The sequence below is a fragment of the Pyrgilauda ruficollis genome, unplaced genomic scaffold (assembly GCF_017590135.1).
Source record: "Pyrgilauda ruficollis isolate IOZ18807 unplaced genomic scaffold, ASM1759013v1 scaffold21, whole genome shotgun sequence".
NCBI lineage: Eukaryota > Metazoa > Chordata > Aves > Passeriformes > Passeridae > Pyrgilauda > Pyrgilauda ruficollis.
In genome coordinates, this window is record NW_024520318.1 from 7,484,704 (window position 1) to 7,506,219 (window position 21,516).

Sequence of the window (21,516 nt, forward strand, 5' to 3'; positions counted from 1 at the left end):
AAACAGTTTGAAGGGGTTTGGCTTAGTTTTGGATTTTGTATCTGAAGTTATAAAACATCTTGTCTAACATTGACCTAAATTTCATATAAAATACCTTATGGCTTTGTGGAAAAATGGGAAAATTTAATTTTGAAGTGATGTGATTCTTCTCTTCACCACCCTTTCAGTCTGTCAGTTTATCAGTCATTTATTGAAATAGCACTATGTACCAAAGACCAATGAGTACAACAAATATCCAGTGATACCAAACAAAGTATTTACTAGACAACATTATATCTCTCCAGCAAATGTCACCGTCCACCGAATCAGTGGCTCCTCACTTTTCAGTGCAGTTTTACTGCACTGTGGGCTTGAAACTACACAAGCCTTTCCAAGTTCTGAGGGACAGGATGTGCAATTATCAGTCAGCCACACAAGACCTCAGTCTGGAATTTATTCAGTCTTGTCCTCCTTTCCATCCCTACTGGTATGGAAATGCTGGAGCCAGTGCAGCATTGTCACAGAAATGAGAAGAACAAGGTCAGGATCTACCAGACAAAGAGATTTACCTTAACTAAAATATTCTGTTCTTTTCTGTATAAAATTAATAGCCAAATTCCTTAATTTTCTTTATTCCAGAGCAGAAAGGGGTTGAAATCAAAACCAGCCTGAGAAGTTGAGGGACATCTGTGTATTCAAATGCCTAAGGCATTGATGTTCTTAATTTCTTTAGTGATATTTACTTTAATTATTGCATCTGTATGGTCTGACTCTGAGCCATTTAAAACAGCAGCTATGTAAAACTCAATGAAAATATTGAATTTAGTGGAGCTTTCAAATAGAAAAGAAATAATTTTACCCATCTGGACTGAACACTGATATTTGGTGGGGGTATAGCTTTCCTTTACTGTTGACAGTTTAAAAAAAATCAGCTGGACAATGTTATTTCACACCAGTGTCTGTTTATGATTGTTTATGAGATAAAAAAATCAAGATATTCTCCTTCAGGCTTAGCAATACCATCCGTCACTGGTGCAGGTGAAAACTCACTTGTCTTGTTTGAAAACAAGCTGCTCCACAAAGACTTGCTGTGAACTCGTGGCAAATGAACACTTTAACCTTAGTGTAAGAGAAGACAGAACTGTCAAACCACACATACTGAAAATATATTTGCAATTTTGCTATGCAGATAGAAAGGACTGAATATGGCATCTGTCTTCCTGCAGCTCACATGCAGTTTTCCACAGTGAGAGCCTATCTTACATTTATGGGAGGATTTAGGCAGAAAAATGCAAGGCCAGGAGTATCCAGCCTAAAATTTTGGACAGAAAGAGGAATATTGCTGTGCTTTTGCTATTTTGCACCCTTCTCCAGTAATCCCAAACAAACAATTTATTGCCATTTGTGGGAATAATCCAAATTTCATTATTCCTAGCAAATCCAAAGTGCTATGGCCTTTCTGTTCCTAGGAGAATGACAGATTTGGCTATGATATTCTGGTTTTTGATGGGCCAAAATCTCCTGAGATAAGCAACTTCCAGCATCTGCAAAAGGAGCAGAACTGGGACCTTAACCCTTGATCTTTGCATTGGCATTTGAAAGGATTTCCCTTTGAGCAGCACAACTGAAGGCCCAGCTGGATGCTGAGCAATCATTTCCTTCTGATGATGTAAATAAATAAGTAAAATGTAACACTGGTGTGAAAAAAAAAAAATACTTGCTAGTCCTGGTAATTCATGTCTATTTCATTATTTAATTTTTCATATAGTACCAAGGATGTGCTAGAGTGGCTGATGTCTTTGCCACGCTTTAAAAAGGACATAATAGTGGAGAGCACTACTGCCTTCTTTCGAGTGTAGCAGTGTGCTATTACGCCGATAGGATCAGTAAACTTCCTAAAGCCTGCAGGATGAATTGATGTTTTTCAAAGACTTGTTTAGGAAAACAAGGGAAGCAGATGTTCATAGTCCTTTAAGCAGAGGGGAAAAGAGAGGAGAAAGAGAGAAAACTCTCAACAAGGGATTATTCCTTTGTCAATTCCATTCTGACAAGAAAAGAGAATGTGCACTGATGATGTTTTTGCTTTTGTTTAAATTTGTGCTACGTTGATTGAGTGGGGGAAAGATTATTTGTCACATCAGTAGGATGCAACAACCACTGGACAATTTATAAACCAATCAATTGCAGGTGGAGACTCGCTTACAGCCTCAGTTTATATATTTCAGCCTTCAAATACAGAAAGGTAGAAACATGCAGAGACAGATGATTACTGATGAGTATAGTGAGGAAAAAAGGTCGTCACTGATAGAATGAGATTTTTTCTTTGCTTAATATAAAAATAATCCTTGGAACGATGTATGTATTTGACTCCTAAGAGGGGTTTAGTCCATGGTGTTTTGATTTGAGAAACCTTGTTTTTGTTCCTTTTAGCTAAAAAGAAAAAGAGACCCTGTGGACACTTGTTTCCCTGAGGAGAGCAGATAAAATTTACAGGAGAGTCAAATCAGATTCTCTACATTTAACAAACACCCAAAAACTGATGGAAATTTGAATGAGATGGGATTAAGTCCTTCACACAGGGACTTATATTAATTTTCAAAAGACTTTCTATAAGCATAAATTCAAAAAAGTTCTAGTAGGAGTCCAAAATTGATCTATAGTGGTTTATAATTTTTAATTAATTATTTTCTCTCTTGAGAAGAGACATTTTCTGTCTTATGAGAAAGATAAGCAAAATGGAGGTGTAGTGAAGAACTAGAGCAGCAATGAAAAGAAATGTGCAGATGTTGGCCGTGATTGCTCAGGTTTAACTCAATAAGCCTCTCACCATCAGAACAAGTTTTCCCCATGGGGAAAGTGGGCTAACACGTTTTTATATGCATCTTGACTGGTTTATGTTAGAGATTTTTGTGGTAATATCAAGAAACTGGACTTGAAGGCCTAGAGTGGCATTTCCAGGTCAGTTTTCAAAATGTGTTTTGCTCCCACTTTATTTTCAGTCTCATTTGCACATTTGCAGATGAACTCTATCAACATAAATGTTCACAGAGTAAACACTGGACTCCAGCATTTGCATTTTTCCGAAAGTAACTGTGGGCTGCTTACTTAAGTATCAGACAACACACTTGGCATTTCATAAGATTATATTAAAAGAAGGCAAGATACAAGGTTGGCTGGACTTTGGGTTTCATACACTATAAGAGTTTCTGTGTAATCAAAGGTATTTGTGCAAATAAGGTCTTTTTCGCAGGAGCTGGCTGCTCACAAAACTGTTGGGCACCTATTCCTGATGCAGGCCTGCCTCTCCATAATGGCACAGCAGTTTGTGGAGTGTGTTGTGGGTGGGTGAGAGGGGCAGCATGCTCAGACACAGAGCTTGCCAGACTAAAAATAATCTCAATAATGGATAGTGGGAGGTGTTTTAATTGGAGATCCACTGCCATTTGTTGTGGTGTCCCTACAGTGGGACTCCCAGCACAGGGCTGGGAGGAGATGCTGGTGCAGGGTCTATGGGACACTGGCAACCAATGCAGAGACATTTTGTAATTTATTTACCTTAATCACTTGGATTCATCACAAAAGTGACTCAAGGTCTCAGTCCATACTGTGCCACTTTTGAAGCCCTGTTAATCTCCAACGAGACCTCTTAGGACTCTGCCCTTGTATGTGTCATGTGGACATATTTGTCATTAACGTGATTTAGCTCTCTGAGAGGTGTATAAGGCGACTCCCTGGTTAAAAAGGAAATTTGTAGCATCATTTATGCTCTGGAGACTCTTTCTTATGGGGCTGTAGTGTTCAGTGCCTTTTCGCTTCTGCCTTTTATCTTGTGTTGATATTAGTTTATGCTGGTGCTGGTACACAGAATTGTACTTTTCTGATTTGAAAGCATTTTATATTCTCACTACACAGGTGCAAGAATCTGCAACAAGTGCAGAGCAAGGAAGCAAGCTTAACTTAAGGCAAGGACATTTGTACAAGTTGGGATGCTTAGAAGCAGAGAGGAATCCTGCAAATCTCAAATGAAAGGATATTAACTTATTTCAAGTACTACAGATATTTACAGATATAAATATCTCTACAGCTCTTTAGTCTTCCTTTTGAATGAAAGCTTTTCTAATTTGCATGAGTATAAAAAAGAAATAATTCTGTCTATGTTGTTGGGGTTTTTTTAACCTTGCACAATCTATACTGCCAAGAGGGAATTGGCCTAAACACATAATTGAATTAAAATTGAGACTGTGCAGCAGAAGAATTAACATGTATAAGATTCAAGGCCAGATTCTGACACATTTTCTCTAGTAGATAAATGATTTTTTTGCTCTGTGAGTAACTGAAAAAGCAGGATCAACAAAAAAAGTACAGCTTTCAGAAATCTCCAGCAATTCCTAATGTTTATACTTCTGTAGTCATGTCTGTGTATAACTCAAATTCCATCCAAAAATTCCCTTCTTTTTAGTTTTGTTCAGGAAGGAGGATTTCACAGAATTGTATTTGTAAGTGGTTTTGAATCCAGGAGAGTTTTTTGCTGTAAAACTCTGAAGAGCCTATTATGCTACTGCCCTGTCTAAAGCAATGTAGAGTGAAGCTGTTCCAGTATGAGTAATGATGTGTCAGACTAATTGTTTTGACTAGCTGGGCATCCTCTGAGCTCGCTGGATCTTGAATGCCGCAGCTACTTTAGGTTTCATGGCTCTGCACTCTGAATGCAGTGGTTGCTTCTGACTGTTGCTTTTATATCATCTTGCTTTGCACCTTTTGTGTTACATTTTTGCTCCTCAGTGTTTGTCGACAGTATATTTTAAAATATCGTGGAAGTGCCCAGTGTTATACAATCAGTGTCTAAGACTTAAAGAACACTATTTTGTATGGGACAACCTGCTGTTAGTTTGCATATCAAGTATGCCATTTACATTTTGGTGGGTAGTTCAGAAATTTGATGTTTGCCAAATATGAAGAGTTGAAGAACACTCCATGTGCTGGATTAGTTCACTGTTGTGATCTCCTTCACAATGAGCAGCCATCTAATAAAATTTTGTATGCACAGATTTACATGACTGCATTACCCTGTCTTGTAGGTGACAGTTCAAAAGTGCAGTAAAAGGGTCTTTAAATTCCTTTATTGTTTTTTATCAGATGGGCAGAAGATCTTTCAGAAAAGAAAACCCAAAGACAATATTTGCCTCCAGCTCTTAAAAAAGACTTATAAATCCACTGTAACATATAGATTTAAAAATAGTTGGCACAATCATATGTGTGTTAACCTATTTTATGGAAGTTTATAGTAAATTATTTTTAAAAAATCACTTGGCGTATCCCACAAGTAAAACTTTACAATGTTATAGGCAACAGTAAAAAATAATGGAATAAATCTCCACAAGAAGATCTTGCCAGAAAGTTTGCCTTGCCTTGGAGCGGGACATGTGGATTCCACCAGAGGAGTCCAGTAAACTGTGCAAAAGCTGTGATTTGTGGAAACACCACTAACATCCTGTTTGTCCTGCAAATATCTCCTCATCTGTGAGTTTTGGTAGCCTAGCCCAGAGCACCTTGCAGACTGGTATCCTCTACCCTGCATAAAAAATAATAAACAGAGTTGGTAGCGGTGAGATTTGGTACAAAATAAAGAGCTTTAATTAATTTTAAATGGTGCTTTTCAGAGTGTCAAAAGCTCAGCCCACTGAAGTGGAAAAGGGAGTTAGAGGGGCGAGAGCCTGGCAACACAGCTAATCTAGGCACTCCCAGCAAGCTCATTTCAAAAGCTGACATCAGTGCATTGGCATCTCGAGGTAGAGCTGCCTGGGGACAGCAGCCACTCTGCAGACAGACCTGCCAGGGCCAAGTTAGGGCTCTGTGGCAGCTCCTGCGACAAGAGCGCATTGTCACAGCGAGGGGCCAGCGCCCTGCGTGTTTGCGCTCTGGGCACTGGAAGTAACCCAGACACACGGGAGGACTGGTGCTTGGGGCACACAGAACCAAGCATGGACTAGATACAAAACTGGGGATCATGCCTTCTGTCATCAGATATCAGGGGAGTCCCACTGCAGCAAACTGTTGCTCTGTTTCCCCAAGGTATTTAGGTAGTGATTTTGAAATCAGTGTTTACATGGTTTCTTAAAGAGAGGGGCTGTGCAATGGAATATTCTAATGCATAAAGAAAAATGTGTTTTGAGTAGCTACTATGATTGCTTAAAAGATTAGCTAAATTGTTTTTTTTTTTTAATTTCCTTTATAGAGAGTTTATTCTTCTGGAGGTCATTCTGGGATCTCTTTTCTAAAGGCTAATAGTTATAAACACAAATACCATTAAATAAGCTATCAAATATTGGTGGAGTTTTTTCTCTCATCATATTAACAGCAGCTAAAGTATGTTTGTCTATCCAGACTTGTTTCTCTTTAAATCAGTGTCAGAACTCATATTGATTTCTACCATAGCACACAAGGTGAATCTGTACTTAATATATGTTAGACTTAGGAAAAAAAACATCTAGAATATGAACCTGGTGCTGAAATGGCTATGCAAGTCTTCAGCTAAAAAATCCTCTCAGACTCTGGTTTTTACTAGGCCTCAGATAATGCTCCTTAAAATTAAGCTGGCACTTCATAGCAAGTTCTTATTCATTCATTATTTACAAAGTAGGAAAAAGAAAACCTCAGCACTATTTGCTGAGTACCAGTCAGATGACCCACAGACAACAGAAGCTTGCAAAGTTTTAATAAGGTAGATAATTCCTTTTTATAAACGTAATCTCTCATCTCAGCCACTGGAGCAGAGCAGCTTCAAATTTGTCTTCTGAACTTCTGCACAAAGTGATTTTCTACAATTTTCAGTTGTACCCTCAGCTACATTCATATCCAATTTTGTATTTCAAGTTTGATTCACTGAAGAGACCTAATGTGGTGTTGTTATTAAAAAGCACACAAGCCTAGAATGGGACTACTCATATTCTTAAAAAGTCTATATTTCAGTACTGCCTTGAGTGGATCTCCCATCTGTGCTCTGCCCTTTTTGGAATGAGGTGAGGGTATGTATTTTCAAATCTAATTACCGTCCTGTAGCTGTAGGAAGCTCTCCAGAGCTGCTGTTCATATTTCATTTATTTGCTGACACCCACCCCTATCACCTCCTCAAAAGATGATCCCCCCTCAAAAAAAAAAACCCAAAAAAACTCCAAACAAACAAAAAACAACAGCAACCAAAAACTACTGACACCCCACTCCCCCAAACCTCAGAATTTCCACAGGAAGGCAAGCCATCATTTCACTGACAAGGATGCTTCTGAGTGTCTGTCTCCTGCATGAAGCTGATGGCAGATTGGGAAGTGATGCTGCCCTTGGGCATGAGTGGCATGTGCCACCAGGGTACTTTGTGCTAATGGATAACACTGAGTCCCAAAGGAACATCTGCTGAGACCCAAGTAATCCCCCCCAGCATCTGTGTTGGAGCCATGCTTGCATGCTCATCTGACAATATGTTTTCTATAGGATGTAGAAGTTGAATCCAGGCAGTCCTTCTAAAGCTGAAGTAGCTCCTGAGGTCCTGCCATGGAATGTATTTAGGATCCATGAAGTAGCCTCTCACTGACCCTGTGACCTGACTTGACCAAATCCTGCATTTCACACTCTGGGTGGATCTCTCTGCTGCACAGTGCCTTAGGGCCACCTCCCTCCTGCACAGCACTGTACTCCTGTTTTCCCTCTGTGTTTTCCCACAGAAACACGTCTCCTCCCAGTCACTCAGAAAAGAAGGAGGAACTCTCTTTTCTGCCTGTAGCAATGTCTGCTCATTTAGAGATTTTGTCTGGCTGACGCGTTGTCAGCCTCCCTGTGACCACATATATATTGTGTAAGAGATGACAGCAAATTTGGTTCTGTGTAGTAATGAAACAGTTTTATCCTAACATACATTGTTTCCTATCAATTTCTTCCAGATATAATAGTTAACTGAATAATAGACAAAAAGTTTAGTTTAGAGATTGGTTTTAACCAAAAACTTTAGACGGGACAACATCTGATTTTGGCATAAATTATAAACATCCCCTGAGAAATATGTTGGCTTGAGTTTATGTTTGCTCATGGTCTATCTTGAAAGTGCAAGTTTTGCTTCCGTGGTGAGATACCTTTAGTGGGAAAGCTTATCTTCTCATGGCTGTGTTCTGGCACTGTACCATGGCTTGTCTTCCCTCTGTAATGAAATGTTTTGATCTGAGTTGTGTCAGATGAAATTTCATTGTCTTAGGGTGAATCTTTGACTGTCTTACACAGTCTTGCACTGTGTATAGATTTAATCTGCATTCTAGATCCACACTACACAAAAATAGACCATTGTTGCAGCTTCTCTGCATATCAGTGCTGTGAAGGCGGAACAGGAATTATACACAAACCCAGGCTGAATGAAATCTGTACTGGGCAGCCACAATATAGAATGTGTGTTATTTTTAGCATTCATTCACATCACACAGTGACAGAGCAGTCACTGGCAATTATAGCAGGCTCTGGAAACCCATTGCTTACTTGAAAATATGTTAAATCAGAAAATGTCCACATTGGATCAATTCAGCTTTTGCCGTTAGCATCAATTGCCTCCCACCTTCATTTTCAAATCCATCCTTGGTTTCTCTAACATACCTAATATAATGATATTTTTTAAAAATCCATTGTTTATGTATCTTGCTTTTTCTTATTTTTTTTTTCTTTCATGTGTTTGCCTTTGACTGGGAAAATCATGACTATAAGCACATTCCAGTCTTCTAATGAGTGCCAGGAAAGGAACAGTCTCGTGGTTAAAACACAGGACTGGAGAATGAACAGACAGAGGTCTTGTACTAGCTGGGCTCTGGCACAAATTTGAGGCAAATAACTTTCTCTCTCCATGACTCAATGCTTGCCAGAAAAAAAAAAAAAAAAAGAAAAAAAAAAAGGTGTGTGTGGGAGTCTTTTGTCAGTGACAAACATATTTTGAGATTGTCTGTTAAGTATAGAGATTATTTTCTTTTGGAAACATTTCAGAAAGAGCAGAGGCAGTGAGGAGGTTTTCTGTATGTCTGGAGCTTCATTCAAAATTTTGCCAGACACTCCACACTCTTGCAAGTGGCTGGCAGTTAGGAATGGATGCTTTTTCCCAAGTAATTTCTTTTACAATAAAGTTGCTCTTTAAATATTCATGTATTATTTAGGACAGAACTTAAGGTTTTTGCCAAGATAAGATATTTTTCTATCTTACTCTATGGATGCAAGCGAAAAGGGAGGAGTGGAGGACAGGAAATTAAAGTATTTTTAACCCCTGGAATTAGTTTATTTTCAAATTTTATGCAGCGATTTGACTTGCTATTTATTTTATTGAGTGTAGTTTGTTCATCAGGGGTGGTTCTGCATTGTAGAAACACTGTGCCACTCAGATAATTGGGATAATTAAATCGCAGTGAGATAATTCCATCTTCATTTTAATTCTGTGCACCGCTCACAGATCTTAATTTAACAACACATTCAGATGAAAGATTTCTGACTCGAGATATCTGTGGTGGTGTAAGGAATAGGAACCATTTCAGGATTATTTCTTCATTTGCTTGCATAAGGCAGATGCTTTGCTGAAGTTTGGCAGTAGCAAAGCTGATACCAAGGAGCACTGTGCTCTAGATATGCAAGTCCCCTGGTGCTCTGAACCAAAATACAAAGCTCTGTTAGCTCAGGGGTGTAGCTGTCCCTATCACAGCTGGTTCTGCCATGGGAGGGTGACAAAGTTCTACTGGGTTCATGTGGAGCAACAGTTTTTTTGCATTTTGAAGTAATATAAAATGCATTTCTCTGTGTGGTGTGATTTTCTGTAGTATTTAGGTATTCTGTCGTGTTCTAAAAGTGTGAAAGAAAAGTGGAGAAGAGAAATGGGGGTGTTCAGTGACACATCAGCAACTCTAGATGTCTTATAATATCAATCTATACATTAATTATGGCAAGAGAGGCAATTTTATGCACGAGTGCAAATCTTATGCAACAGAATGTATTTTGTCATTAACTGGATGGAAAATTTTGTCACTATGAGCAATTTTTGCTAAAAATAAATAAATTCATTTTGTAACCAAATGCATTTATTTAGAAACAAGGGACGTCTGTCTGATTGGGAGGGAGTGGGTGTTTTGAGAAAGAGGTGGCTTGTGATTCAGAACTCCTTAGATCTATTCTTGGTTCTGCTTCTGATTCATTATTGGTTGGATCTCAAATCAGTGGAAAATGGGCCAAACTTTCTGTGACCTATAACGAATCACATCAATATAAAAGTCATGTTTTAGGCAAAGACTTTCTTAACGTGTCTTGCTTAGTAAAACACAAGAATTCTGATGCAAGAAAGATGATGTGCTACTTCTCCAGTCCCTTCCCTCTGACCATCTGGTTCTGGGCATGCTGTGCATCTTCCATATTTGGTCAGTTTTATTTCTATTGCTCAATCAACACAAAAGTATTTTTCTAAAATCTGGGACTCTAAATATACCATGAATAGCAACACATACATATATATAGATAGTATGCCCAGAACTTTTTTTTTCTTTTTGAGGGAGAAATTCTGGAGCTGAGGATGTCCATTATTGTATTAAAATTCTGACTAAAATTTTGTCAAAAGCCTTAATTATGTTTCTTTTTTTTTTTTTAATGATTATGAGTCTGTTTAAACAATGAAAAGATTTTGCAGGTAGCCAATGTAAATAATTGTGTACTCATGCAGTCTCTTACCCACTTTAACTCTAGAACTCTAGCCCTTTTCACTGCCTTTCATTTAGGATCACAGAAAGTAGAAGAGCTTTCCCAGGTTATCAAATCCAGTCCCTAGTGTTCACTGGAAGCCATACAATTAAATAACAGATAGGAAAATTCCAGAGGCCATTATCACAGTCCCCAATAAGCTTTCCATACCAAACTTCTGACATGCAGTGAAAACCCAGAGCCAGAACCATAACGTGTTGCTCCAAAAGAACAGCAAGAAAAAAATTAAGTTAATGCTGATGCCTTAGTTTCTTGCAATATGAGAAAATAAAGCTTTCAGATAAAGTACTAGTTTGGCAAATCTATCTTTTTTGGGTGTTCTGCCCACAGCTAGGAGGTTGTGAGATAACTAGAGAGCAATCCTATTTTCAGACTGTACCACGAGGCTGCCTTCCAGCAGCAAAGCAATACTGAACATTTACTTTTCATTCTGGGAAATATTTCCAGTGCTTGAGGGAGGATAATTTAATGTGGTGTGTACATCCCATTATTGCAGATTGGATTTTTTGTGTGTGTACTTCAATTTAGATTAAACAGTGTAGAAGCAATTCCCAAAGGACACCATGTTCTTGTTGCATGTATAGCATAATGCTACTAAAATTTGGAAGAACTGAATCAATAGAATGTATAAATAGGTGTCTCCTTTACCCATCTGCACAGCTACAATGTGTTTAATGTATTAATTAAACTTTCAGCAAAAAGAAAAATGAAGCTTGAACACTAATCTAAAAACATTCTTTTTTAACGTGTCAGGAGTGTAATGTACAAAACAACATCCTTAACAACTTAATAAGTAAGTGAGAAACATTGCGGTGGGTAATGTATCTTCAATGCTAACAGTTACTGCAAATGACTGATAAGAAAAAAAGAGTTTAAATCTCTTAACTTGTGAGCACTTGGTTGTTGCTGAGTAAAGGACACAGATCTGAAACCTGCTCTAGATTAGGGAGAGAGGGTGAAAGGTTAGAAGTCCTACTTTTAGCTCTAACACAAAATCAAACGTCTGTTCTTTCGACAAAGAAATTTGCAGATAGTAACAGGGACTACACATCTAAATCCTTTCTATGTTCATGTGAGCATACATTTCACAAGGTGCATTTGAGGTACATTTAATTAGAGCTACAGTAGTATAAATGTATTTTAAAGTGTTCCAATAGGCTGACTTTAGTTTCACTTCCCATGAAATGCTACGCAGTGGCAGAATTCTCCTTCCCACTTGTGGGAAAATGAGGACATTTCCCTGATATTGTTGTCATTGATGTAACTGAGAACAATTTGTCTCAGTATAGATAAGCAAAACAATTTACTCATGCACTAGAACTTTCTGTCCTGCAGGTGTTAACATTTAGTGATGATAACTCTGATGAGCAGCACTGTCTGTCATGAAATTATCTCCTTGTATCATACATCTACAACTCCTTGGAAAATTAAATTGACACATGGAATGCAAATGCATTACTAGCCTTTAAAATTTTTCTGTGTGGCTTTGGAGGTCCAAAATGTATATCCCACATTTGGTAGCTGGTGACCTTTGTTCTCAAGAGATTTTCTGAGATGTGACTACTTCCAATTGCAAGTCTCATTTCCAGAACTGCACTTCTCCTCAGCTGAGTCTCAAATGAGGGTGTAATCAGCAACAAATGGTGCATAGAAAACTAATGTAAAGGGAGTGTAAGACACATGAAGTGCTGGGTAACCCTAATGTTATTAGGGCACAGGCTGGACTCTAGAAGACAGCTCTATTCCATGAGGATTGGGAAGCCCAGGATAAAAGGTGAAGGAACCTTTGAAATGTCTTCCCACAGTGTTGTGTTATCATATGACTGACAAGTGGGGGACCAGTTGTGGGCATGCTCTGAAATCCCACTGCATCATTCTTGTTTTGAAAACTGACATGGTTCCATATTATCATCATGCAATATTCAAACTGGACTGCAGACCACCACTGAGATCTCCAGTCTGAGCTGGTCATTGTGTGGGCAGTCTCCATGCCCAACAAACTCTTATCCTGGGATGTGATCATCACAAACCTGGTGGATGTCTCCACAGCCTGATGGATATCTCCCATCGTGGATAGTCAGGACTGCCAGATAATATATGGAGAAACTTTGTGTCCCTCCCTGCAATGTGGAAGCTTCATGAAAAATCAGGAAATCTCGAAATGAAAACTTCTAAGCATAAGGGACTCTCACTTGTCTTGGTTGGTTTTGTGGGGTTTTTTGGTGTTTTTTTTAGATTTGTTTATTTGTTTTGATTTGGGGTTTTGTTTGTTTATTTTTATTTGTTTGGGTTTTCTCAAACATAAGGGCTATGAACTTCTTTAAAAAATAATGAGCTAAGGTTCTCCTGTAACCAAATAACTTGAGGAGTTAGGGATTTTTGAAGATGTCTAAACAACACAAGATTGCAGTCAGTACAAAAGATGAGGCAGTTCAGGTCTGTTTAGGCTAGCAAGGTTTCAACTACTCCTGCTGTTGATGCATTGCCATTAATTTGGGTGTGACTGTGCTCATCACTAATTGACACTTGAGTAGTGGTTTATGGCAAATAACGAAGGATTTTTATATCCATCAGCAGGTTGTGCAGGGAATGATCTGAAAGCTGTGCAAACAAAAAGCAGAACATGTATTTAAGCTACTTCTGCAGTGCTCATATTGAACCTTTAGTAAACTATCCAGCCAACTGCATTTTCCTCAACAGTAACATTTGAAAATTATTTATGTTGTTATTATATACATGGTGATTCCCCATCTGGTATAATTTATATTATTGATATTTTTTTAATACTATAATAGGAAATAATCCTGTGTTTTGTTTGTAAAACTGTTTAGCAAATATTCCTTATACCTAACATGGATTTTTTTTTTTTTTTTTTTTTGCCCCAGCACATTAAAGATTCAGGACTAAGCCTTCAGCTGGTGTAAGCTGATCTGGCTTCCAGTGTAGTCAATTCTTTAACTTTGTGAAGACTTTCAGTCGTAGCCAAGAGAAGAATAAGAAAATCAGTGCAGCTCTTGTATCTGTCTTATTGATCAGACCTTAATTGCACCAAGAAACAAAATGTTTTAAAAATTCTTTTGTTTGAGCCAGAGCAGTTTATGAAAAATGGCTATACTATACTGTGTAGAGGGAGTTTGTGCATATGCTAGGGGGAAGGGCGCAGAGCTAAACAAAACCATTAATTAGAAAAGGATACTTTAATTGAAACTGAGCAAAAAGTGGAAAATTATTTATCCAAACAAACTTTGTATCCCATAAAGGTGTGGGTACATAAAGCACGCAAGCCCGTTGCTTATTAGATTATTTCAGGCCTTCAGAAGCTGTTTGCTTACTCCAATAGCAACTTGTTGATAATAGGAAGCCTTTTGTGAGAAACGGCCCAAAAAACAATGGAAAGCGTCAGATTTAGTAAAGTGTCTAAAGAAAGTCTTAAAATGACACCCACGCTACGAAGGGAAGACCAAATTTGCTTTTTCTGAAGGGAATTTGTGTTTGTCAGGAAGGGCTCCTGGCGGCTTTGTTTCCAGGCCTTGATGTGTGACCAGGAGCCTCCAGGCCTCCCGTCACCCCTGGCCTTGTTCTGCCACCGCGCTGCCCACCCATACCGACACCGCAGGGGGAAGGGTTTCAGAGGAGCCGGAATCAAAAGCGGAGGGAGGAAAAAAAGTGCTTTTCAGGGTCTGATGTGTGGGAATCAAATGAGAGGCCTAGCTGAAATCCGGTCGCCAGGCAACCATAGTGATATGCTGAGGGAATATCATTAAAGTTGGAAACTAAGCAGTCGCTCTGAATTAGCAAACCTGACCGCCGTGTGGATGATGCGCCAGAGCCACCTCAGCCCCCAAGTGCCGTTTCTGCACGTAGAGGGGGGAAAATAGCAGCTGATTTGTGGAGTTTTTCATAAAAAATAGACAATGGCTGTCCAGACACGGAGTTGGTGGTGAAATATGGTAACTGCCAGGCTTGCAGCTGGCCCTCTGACACAAGATTAATAAGTTGCCGTTTCCTAGCCGACCACAACCTAGTGGGAACTATCCGGCATTTTTCCATGAATTGTGGGTAACAGCCTTCCCGCAAGCTGGCCTACTTTACTGCTCTGCTTTCTGCGGATCGCCCAAAGTGCAGTAAACATCTGTGCCTGCAATGAGGTCAGCGGACATGGTGTCCGGCAGCCGCCACCTGAGCGGCCCAGCCCCGTGCACGGAGCCCAGCGCTGGGCTTTTCCCGTGCCACATCCACCACACGGGGAAGGCGCCCATGGCTGTGGGCTCAGCACTTCACAAAGTTTTGCTGCAGCTGGAACGGGGAGGGGGCGGCGGGGGACTGGGTTCGGAAATGACAATGTGACAAGAGAGCGGGAGCGAACCTATTGAATTAGATTTAGGCTGTGCTGAATATTATCATTGACACGAACAAGCAAAGCTTATCTGCTCTTGCCTTCTTGAAAGGTTTAATGAAATTGAATTGCCAACCTCTGTATTTTACCACCATTTGGCTGAAGTGGCTCAGAGGCATACATGATCGCTTAAAAGGAAGCCAGGTTGAGTCAAACTGCAAAGCGTATGTATGCATTTTTGACAGCAACATCTCAAACACAGTGTGACATGGCATAACATTTAGAGGTAATTTGATTACAGGCACTGTGTAATGCAAATCAGACTTCCCCAAACATGTTAATTTTTTATCACAAGAGCTCACCAACACAGTCAAGTTCAGTTTAAGTTATTGTCAAGCTACATTTTATCTTATATTTAGGCTTTGTAATATAATTGTGTGCAGTTGCCCACAAATTATAAAGAGCTCGAAGTTCAGTGAATCCCCTGGGTTCTCTCTTTCTAGGTTTAATTTTCAATGATGATATGATGAAAATATTTCTTTATATTAAATAGGTGTTTGAAGAGAATCATTTGAATGTTTCTTCAGGCATAAAAATTTGGAAGGAACAAATTGCAACTTAAATTCATAGGAAAAAGAATGAATGCATGTGTCTTTAAGCTTCATTATGATCAATTTATTCACTTAGGGCCACATGCAGCTGAGTTGCAAATAATTTTAGATAATAACTTTGTTGGTACGTAGGCAGAACCTGTCAGAGTAACTCTGAATGTAAAAGTGCAAGGTTTGAGCTTTCTGTTTCTGGATTTTCTTCTGTCCTTCTGTGCAATGGTGGTGAAACAGGTTCCTTCTTTTTTGTCTCAGTTTCCCTAGCTTTATATAGTACATTTAGGTTCTCAAATGAAAAATATCAAAAGGAATAATATTTGAATGATATTGTCAGCCTAGGGAGCATATTCTTAAATTGTGAGCTTCTATTTTTAGAAATTTGTTCATGGAGCATTATTCTGATGATTCAGAGCTATTGAAACTTTCAGTGGTTACAGGGTCCTGCAGGTAAGATCTATCTCTCAAGCTGGAGCACAACATAATTCCCTGCATGCAATGTCTGTCAGATACCAACCAAAAGACAGCACTGGCAGGTGGTTGCCAGCAATGTCCTATGTAAATGGCACTGGAAATCAGTCTGATTTGAGGCAGCATTGAAGTGTCTTACTTGGAGGAACAGGAGAAACTGATGAGAGGTGAAGAGATGGTCCAGCACAGTTAGGTGAAGTCTGATCAACCCAGTGAATTCAGAATTCAAATTCCAGAAGTGAAGCAGAGCTGACCACAATCAGGGAGAAGCCCAGATGATGAGCATGCAGGTGACAGTAGAAGCTGAGTATGTAGTCATTCACCTTTGCTTAAAAGGCAAGGTATCTTGCTTAGTGTGTGTACTGTGGCTACAAAAAAGAGTTCTAGCATCTACCAGCCATGATTATTCCTTTCCAGTATGTGTGTCAAGGATGCCTTTTGAACATGTGTAAAGATGCAGATAAAAGTATTCCCCAGTCAGTTATAAAGAGGAACCCAAAAATAAACACAAGTGAAGGTTTATATGTGGTAATAATTTCCTGCACATCAACTGATCTACTGCAATCTTCCATGCATGCTTTTAGCTCTTGAAAAATGTGAACGAATTCATGCTGGTTTAGCCCTCTGCTCGGAGTGAAAGAGAGGAATTAGCTAATTCCAGTTACCTGAGCCACCAGCTTAGAGCACATGCACAGGCAGTTACCATGAATCAGAGGTCGTGCAATAACCTCTTTGTACATGAACATCCAGAGTTTATATGAACCGATCCCACTCAGTTATAATGAGAGAGGACAAGTTGCCTTGGGCTTTGCATCCACAGAAACATTAGTGCTGTTTGCTGTCTGTGTCTTTTTGGGTCAGTGTAGCTTTTGCATTTTCTCTGGTTCTTTTATATAATCTCCAGCACTTTCAGAACACACATTTCTCTTGTGAGATTTACCTGGCCTGGAGTGAGAAGAGAAGCTTAACAACATGGGTCCCTTTTATTTATAAGAGCATTCCTCTCACAATCTCCACCTGTCACAGATGTGAGGATTAAATGCAGCTCTGTTTCTTGTACATATTAATCTCTTATGTCCCAGTGATTCTGGACCCTGTGGATACTTAGAAAATGGGTTTTCCAAGAGCCTGAATATTGTTGCCTTTAATTCACTAATATCTGTCACTTCTTTGCATCCATGAAAACATTCTTAATCTGTCAACTAAGATTTACTTATACTCTATTCTCTGAATTATTTGGGACTACAAGATTTTAGGTATTTTAATAGTGAAATAAAGTAACAGGATAGTATTTTTCAGTTGTAGTAATAGTGCTTCATATTTAGTGTGGTGTGTACTTTTGAACAAAAAATGAATGTTTCTAACAAATTAATTCGTTTAGCAGTCCCATGTGTGTTTTTTCAACCAATGTCGACTCTCAAGCCTCTCTGGTCCTACAGAATCTCTTGATGCTTTACCACTCCTTGACATAGCTGGCTGTTACTACAGCAAAGTCACTGTGCTGTTTTTAATGCCCCCTCTTCAGCTTTTCTGGTTTCACTGGTTCCTGGAGTCGTTTGGACTCTCTTTCTCCTTCTGCATGAAAGGTGTCACCTCAATGACTGTCGTTTGCTAGAAGAAATAGAGCTCCTCAGGCAAGGCAGGAAGAAAACAGCCTCTCTTCCATCCCATGACCAGCTCTTCAGTTGTGAGGGCGGAGCTGGCTGTGCAGAGAAAGAAGTCACTTGCCTCATTTATGGGATTTTCAATTACTGCAGCGTTAACTCAGACCCATTTCTTGGCCACAGAGCAGACACTTGCAGCTCAGCTCTAAAAATCAACCATCAGTTTGCATCCATGCCTGTCTGCCTTGCTGTGCCAGAGGGAGAGGAAAGGGTGAGGCTCAGAGAACTCTCTGGTTCTTGGTGTTAACAAGAAGCTGATGTGATCTGTGAGTGTTCTTAAATAAGTGATGAACAGGACATGTAAGCACAAGAACACATCTTCTTGTTACCCGTGTGTACCTTCCTTGATATCAGATGTCTGTATTACTACTCCTCCTATTGTAACCCAGGACTGTGATTGTAAACTGAATGTTCTTTATCTATTTAATAGTCTTATATAATCAAGTATCTGGAAAAGTAGAGGAACCTGATCAAGAAACATTTTCCTCTAGTCCTAAATTGAACAGTACTGTAGTTTTGCTTCACATCTTTATGCGAAATAGTAGAAAAAATCATAGCAGTGCTGTTCTGAATCTGCAGGAGGGGTAGCGGAGAGTGCCAGTTCAGGTGCTATATGAAACAGTGTGCACAGGGTAAGATCTTTGATTTTTCTGATCAGATGCTTTCTGATAGAAAATAACACCCCTTCTTATCAGTTCTGAGGGTTTTCTGTGTACAGCATAGGATATCAGCAGGAGAGTGGCTGAAGTCTCTTGCCTCTACTAATGTTGCCACAGAGCTTTCTGTGACAGCAAAGCCCACAGTCATCTAGTCTGGAGCTGGAAATTTCTCCAGGTGATCTTTGTTCATTGAAATATTTTGTTCAGATTTTCAAGTGACACATTTAAAAAAATAGTTAAACAAATAATTAAGTAAACCCAATGCCCTATGCAGGAGGTAATAGATATATATATGTGTGCTATCACTAGCCCAGTTTTTATTGTCAAAAGTGTGCTCACTTGGCAAAAGCCAACTTTTGAGACATAGAGAGTAGGTTTTCGCCAAGGGAGAGCTGTTGGATTGACTGACTGAATTTATCTCTGCAAGATATTTTTAATAAGTTAAACCCCTCCATAGATCAAATATATGACAAGAATGTGACACCGCAAAAGAAGTAGTCTGGGCTTCATGAGAAATGTGCTGGACACAGTTAAGGGAATTACCTTGTGATTGGCTTGGCCTCTTCCTGCTGCAAGTGTTATGGTAAAGGCTAATTCCCCATGCTCCTCCTTTTCTTGGCCACCATTGCAGCATGCCTTGGGCCAGCAAATTTGGTCTATAAGTAGATGTGATTTAACCCTTATGGTTTATTTTCTGCTTGGCTGTCAGCTGATGGCAAAAGGCCAAATGCTAACAACCACGATGGCTGAGCAGCTGGACCTGCATGCATGACATCTCAAAAATTGCTTACATACTGTCTCCTTCATTGCAGTGTGATCTCTTCCTGTTTGACTGGTGTGATGGCAGAAGCAAGATTAACAACCTCAGGAAGAGCACAGGGCTAAGGATTTTTATTTTATTTCAATGTTACTGAAATAAACTATTTCTAAGTGATAAATAGTTGAACATGTTTTCTCTTTAATTAGAACTATAAACTTTTGTAAGGATTTCTTCTGGTTATTTCCCTCATCTGCTTGTTGAATTTCTGCAGATTGTTACTAAGGGTAAAGAAAAGAAATTTTTCTTTGAGGCAGAATTTATCCATCATAACATCAGTAATGAACAGGAGAGAGAACTGTCTGCTATTGCTTGAAAATTAAAAACATTTTATGCAATAATTCTGAAAGCTTGATGTTTAGTTGGTAGAAATTTATTGAAATTTGAGGTAATGAGATTACTTCTGTAAAAGTAACAAATGCAGTAAAGTAGCCGGTACAACTTTCCATATGCAAGAAAAGAAATCCTTTATGTTTCATTTTATTTTAGGCAAGCAAGTGGTTTTGCTGTCAGCACCACTTGTAGCAGTATAATGAAAGTGAATAATTTTAAACAAACCCTCAAATACTCTCTACTTTGTGTTAGGATTATGCAACTGAGAGAGAATAGTAACTTCTTAACAAAAAAGTAGCAATATGTGACATTTTGTCTGTCAGCACTGGTGAAGTGGAATACACAAGCTTATTTAAAATTGAGTTGTATTTCACATAATGATAAAATAATAAAGGAAAAAGAAGTGGCTTAGAGTATAATGAACTCAAAGCACCCAAGCAAGGAATATTGTAGAATCAGGGAGGAATATTATATGCAAGCATCCTGTGAAAAATAACATATCTTGATAAGGGTTTTCTATAATTTATTCTTGATATTGTGGAAGTGGGCACTGAGGAAGACTGGTAAGCATATGACATTACTCGTGTAAATTGGAAAGGATCAGGCCCTGTATGAGATGCATAGTCTTCTTTTGGTACTAGATTAATGTGTCTAAATTTAAGCAGGATAGAGGAATTTTTAAAAACACTTAATGTTAGCACTTCTGCTGACCTAAATGGGAGAAGAGCTTGGACAGCACCGAAGACTTCAGGAAATCCTAGGTTTTGTGTACAGGTTCTCAAATCCTTAACTGCATGTTAAATCAGCCTTCCAATTTGAAAATTGATTGTTAATGGCTTGTTTAACAGACTGAAAACCCTTTGAAATTTATGGAAAAAATTCTGATTATTTCAGAAAGGTTTGGATCAATTTTGGAATCAGTTTTGTTTTAGATGGACTTGGTTGGTTTGTGCAAAACAGTCAGGCAAAGGGGATTAGAACTGAATGTGTTGATTGGTACTGGTTACACATTTTAAACTTGTGGCATTCAGAGTGGAATTCTTTTTGCTCTGAAATTTAAAATAAAAGTAGAGGTTTTTCTGAGATACAGATACAAATTAGAACCAGCTTTTTTTTTACTGTACACAGTCTTTATAATTTTTCCACTACTTCCATTGTTATTGAAGGATGTGCAATCTCAGAGAAACATTCCTCCAAGTAGATGGATATTATTGCGGCTGAAACAGAAGTTAACTCCAGGAAATGTGTTTTGTGGTTCACCATGTTTAATTCAGTGCAACACATCTGGCTATAACTTGATTTCTTTTCCTGCATATTTTTGTGCTCATTTGTGATGCAAGCAGAGGGAGGAGAGACTAGGCAAAATGTGTTTCCTTGAAGTGCAGCATTGCTGTGTGCAGCAATCCCCTGTTCTGCCTGATCAGTCCCAGGCTGGCCTCAGCTTCATGGTATACTTCCAAATTAATACCAAGGAACCTGTTGTTATTCTTGGTTTTGCTACCTGTGAAATTCAATATTGGACTGGTAAGAATCCAATTTCGCCTAATCCAGCAGGCAAACCATGATGCCACTTAGGTGAACTTTGCAAAACACTCTGGGTAGAACAAGGATCTGCCAAAGCCTCCTCTTGCTTCATTCTCTCCAAGTAAAGAACCAAATTCTGTAGGAGCGCTGTGTAAAAAGCTCAGTGCTTCCTTGGCTCACACACTAAGAACAGATGCTTAATATTGACTAGATACATTTGCTGTTATTGGAATTACATTACTGTGTATTCATGCAACTTCCCCAAAAGAGACATTTTCCCCCTTGTGTTGTGTTTAAATATTTTCCAGTTAGTAATCTCATAATACCCTTCACAAAAGAAAATAATTTCATAGCAGAATAGACACATCCTGAA